The 4,779-nt window shown below is 44.8% G+C and overlaps 1 pseudogene; it reads left to right on the forward strand.

Moving 5' to 3' along the window:
- The first annotated feature begins 818 nt into the window (after window positions 1–818).
- LOC105863401 (protein SET-like) lies at window positions 819–2,008 on the forward strand (annotated as a pseudogene).
- The last annotated feature ends 2,771 nt before the right edge of the window (window positions 2,009–4,779 follow it).

Consider the following 4,779-nt stretch of genomic DNA (forward strand, 5'->3'; position numbering starts at 1 on the left):
TAAGGACAAGCATAAAGGTTTGGAATTGCACACAAGGGCAATGGGAAATGGTGCCAACTCAGAATAAGTAAAATGATTGCCAGACAGCATCAAGAGGCCTGCTGAGGTTAGACATCATGAATTTGGAGTGACCCCAACCCATAGAGTTGGGATATATTCTCCTATGGAAAAGACAGAGGGGTCAAATGTCCTGGGGTTCAGTTATTCATTCAACAAATATTTATGAGTGCCTACTAAGCTCTAGGCAATGTTCTAAGCCCTAGGATACAGAAGTGGACAAAAATAAATAGAAACACAATATAATGTCAGCTAAATGCTCTGAAGAATAACTAAAACAAAATAAGGGATAAAGAATGACAGAGGCACTACTTAAATAATGAGATCAGGGAAGGCTTCTCTGCAGAGGTGACATTTGAACAGAGATCTGAATGAAATGAAGGAATGAGCCATGTTGACAACTGGAAAAAAAAGAGGGAATGGTATGTGCAATGGCTCTAGTGCTTTCCTTGGGATTGGCAGGATGGAACGGAAGGACAAAGAAATAAGACAGTTAAATGTGCTAGTAAAAGGGAGGTTGTGGTGATGGGTTATATAGTTTGGATCAAATAAGGAGGGAAGGGAGACCAGGGGATGCTGATAAAATGGAGAGGAAGAGCATAGGGTAAGGGACAGGAGGTTTCAGTGAAATGAAAAGTCACGTGCAGTAAGGGTGAGGGACAGAGATTTAAACCCCCAGCACCTGGGGCTGCCTCAATTTTCTGAGCTTCTTGCAGCCCAGCACGAATACTTTGGTCTGGTTCTTGGCGTTTCCTGGCAGCATGGCCCCCGAACGCCAGTCTCCGCTCCCGCCTCAGAAGAAGAAACCAAGACCGCCTGGCTGCCCCGAAGCCAGAGGACACCTCGGCCTCTCTGAGCTTGCTGAAGAAGAAAGAAAAAGAGCAGCAGGAAGCAATTGAACATATTGATGAAGTACAAAATGAAACAGACAGATTTAATGAACAAGCCAGTGAGGAGATTTTGAAAGTAGAACAGAAATATAACAAACTCCGCCAACCATTTTTCAGAAGAGGTCAGAGTTGATCGCCAAAATCCCAAATTTTTGGGTAACAACATTCGTTAACCATCCACAAGTGTCCGCACTGTTTGGGGAGGAGGACGAAGAGGCACTGCATTATTTGACCAGAGTTGAAGTGACAGAATTTGAAGATATTAAATTAGGTTACATTTATTTTGATGAAAATCCATACTTTGAAAATAAAGTTCTCTCCAAAGAATTTCATCTGAATGAGAGTGGTGATCCATCTTCAAAGTCCACTGAAATCAAATGGAAATCTGGAAAGGACTTGACTAAACATTCCAGTCAAACACAGAATAAAGCCAGCAGGAAGAGGCAGCGTGAGGAACCAGAGAGCTTCTTTACCTGGTTTACTGACCATTCTGATGCAGGTGCAGATGAATTAGGAGAGGTCATCAAAGATGATATTTGGCCAAATCCATTACAGTACTACTTGGTTCCTGATATGGATGATGAAGAGGGGGAAGGAGAAGATGACGATGACGATGAGGAAGAAGAAGGTTTGGAAGATATTGGTGAAGAAGGGGATGAGGATGAAGGTGAAGAAGATGAAGATGATGATGAAGGAGAGGAAGGAGAGGAGGATGAAGGAGAATATGACTAACAGAACACTGATGGATTCCAACCTTCCTTTTTAAAAATTTTCTCCAGTCCCTGGGAGCAAGTTGCAATCTTTTTTTTTTTTCCTCTTGTGCTCAGTGGCCCTGTTCTTGAGGTCTCTTTTCTCTACACCATGGTTCTCAACTTATTTTGGGGGGAAATACCTTGCAGAATACAATGGGAAAAGAATCTCTACCCCTTTCTGTTCCAAATTCATTTTTATCCCTTCCTATCTCAACAAAAACTGTATGGATCGACACCACTGAGCTTTGTGGGAAAAAAGAAAAACCTGCTCCCTTCACTCTGCTGGAAGCTGGAGGGTGCTAGGCCCCTGTGCAGTAGTGCATAGGATTCTAGCTTTTTTCCTCCCTTCTCTATATATTGGGCTAAGACAGTACACTGTGTCTCTATGTGAATATGGACAGTTAGCATTTACCAACATGTATCTGTCTACTTTGTCTTGTTCAAAAAAAGAAAAAAAAAACTTTTGGCCAGGCGCTGTGGCTCACGCCTGTAATCCTAGCTCTTGGGAGGCCGAGGCGGGCGGATTGCTCAAGGTCAGGAGTTCAAAACCAGCCTGAGCAAGAGCGAGACCCCGTCTCTACTATAAATAGAAAGAAACTAATTGGCCAACTGATATATATATAAAAAAAAAAAATTAGCCGGGCATGGTGGCGCATGCCTGTAGTCCCAGCTACCCGGGAGGCTGAGGCAGAAGGATCACTTGAGCCCAGGAGTTTGAGGTTGCTGTGAGCTAGGCTGACGCCACGGCACTCACTCTAGCCTGGACAACAAAGCGAGACTCTGTCTCAAAAAAAAAAAAAAAAAAAAAAAAAAAAAAAAAAACTTTTAAAAAATGGGGTTATAGAAGGTCAGCAAAGGCTGGGTTTGAGATGTTTGGGTGGGTTAAGTGGGCATTTTGACAACATGGCTTCTCCTTTGGCATGTTTAATTGTGATGTTTAATGGGCATCCTTGCAGTTTAAGGTGACACTTTTAAAATAAATTCTCTCCTAATGATGACTTGAGCCCTGCCACTCGATGGGAGAATCAGCAGAATATGTAGGATCTTATTTGGAATTGACATTCTCTATTGTAATTTTGTTCCTGTTTATTTTTAAATTTTCTTTTTGTTTCACTGGAAAGGAAAGATGATGCTGAGTTTTAAACATTAAAAGTGTACAAGTTGCTTTGTTATAATAAAACTAAATGTGTACACAAAAAAATAAAAGAGTGAGGGAAAGAAGGACAGGAGGCTGTAGTCAGACAATGGAGGTTGGAGTTCAGTACGTCAGAGCACAGCAATCCAAAGCACAAACTAGGCTCAAGATGCTGCTTTGGGTGTGGGAAGCTGAGAGTGGAGGAGAAAGTGCTTAGAACTGAGGAGCTTTGGACTTGAAGAACTAGGATAGACATTAGGTGGGTCATTGACAGGAATCTTGATATCACCCAGGGTAATGGCAGACATGTGGAAGAGAGGCAGCCATGAGCTAGGTCCTCTTCATGACTGGGGAAGTGTTAGGAGGCAGATGATGGGTGTGACAAAGGCAGTAAGAGGACTAATATGGGGAGTCAACCTAGCCAGGAGGTCAGGGAAGTCTTCCAAAGCAAGTGACACTCCAGGCGAGACTGGAAGGAGAAGGAGATCACAGGGCAAAGAGAGGAAGGAAGGGCGAGCATCCCAGGCAGAGGAGTAAGAACAGGCAAAGGCCCTATGCCAGAGGGGACATGGCAAGAGGGACTGAAAGAAAGGCAGTGTGGCTGGAGTGGAGATGGTGTGGGGAGGGAAGTAAAGAGATCAGGCTCCCAAAGAGGATGGATGGTTGGGAGAGTGCCTGAGTAGAATCGACTGGAACCTTGGTGAGCCCCAGCTGCCTGAGCAGGCCACCGTGAGACTGCAGTGCCTCAAGAGTCCTCCAAACAACTCTGATGCAAGAACTGTTGGCCTGTTCAACCCTCCCCATCCTGAATCATCTCTTTCCACTTCAGGCCTGTTACCAACTTGGGTTCAATTCTCTCAACTAATGAGAGTAAAGATAGTGGTTTCAAGATAAGGAGATAAGGAAGGATCTGAGGGCAAAGGCAGGTGAAGTCATCTTTGCCACCAAGGCCAAGGCAGGGACCTGGGGCACGAAACCAGAGGGCTGAGCACTGTGTGGGGACCATCCCCGGGCAGAGTCCAGAAGATGGGACAGGGATCCTTGTTCAGTTTGTTTGTTTCTGAGGTTGACCCTTTAGCCCAGATGATCTCGGCTATAATATTAACTGACATTTCAGCAGCGATGGAAGCCAGGGACAGAAAGAACAAGGTACAGATGAGACTGGCTTTAGTTCCTGTATGTACTTGAGTTAACAAACATTTGTATAACATTTACTCTTTACTCTCTGTGAGGAATGTTCTGAGAATGTCACAAATATTAACTCATTTAATCCTTCCCCATCAGCTCTGCCCGCGTGCCCTTCAGGGTGGCTAATTCGGTGCACAGAGGAGGCAAAGGCCTTTGAGGGGGCACTTCCCAGTCCTCTAGTCTCTGGGAATAACTTCATCACCAGTGCTGGAAGGGGTGAGAGCAAGAGGCCAGGGAGAAAGACAGCGGGACCTCCAGCAGTCATAGAATGATACAGCCTCCTCGCAGACCTTGTCCCTGGCTGTCCTCTGAGGCTGTGGGCTTCTGCCCTCTGCTTTTTTATTATTGTTGTTTATTTCAGGATATTATGGGGGATACAAGCATTTTGGTTATATGTCATGACTTTGCCACACCCAAACCATGATTTGGGGCGTGCCCTTGCCCCCCTACAACACCCAGCCCCTACCCCCACCCCACAAAAAATATTACTACCGTGCGAGCCCTTTAGTGTTGATCAGTTAGTGCCAATTTGATAGCAAGTACATGTGCCCTCTGCTTTTATTCCTGAGGATGGAGTTGGCTGAGACTCCTCCCTCCCTTTGACTCCGCCCCTTCAGGAAGTCCCAAGAAGGTCTTCTTTCCCTCTTCAAAACGGCCTATTTTATCATTCTTGAATGGATTGTTGAAAGCTGCTTTCAACTTGTTTGGGACATAACAGAGTGTAACTACATTAGAAATAAAATCCAAAGGAATGGGC

Source organism: Microcebus murinus, chromosome X (genome assembly GCF_040939455.1).
Source record: "Microcebus murinus isolate Inina chromosome X, M.murinus_Inina_mat1.0, whole genome shotgun sequence".
Lineage (NCBI taxonomy): Eukaryota > Metazoa > Chordata > Mammalia > Primates > Cheirogaleidae > Microcebus > Microcebus murinus.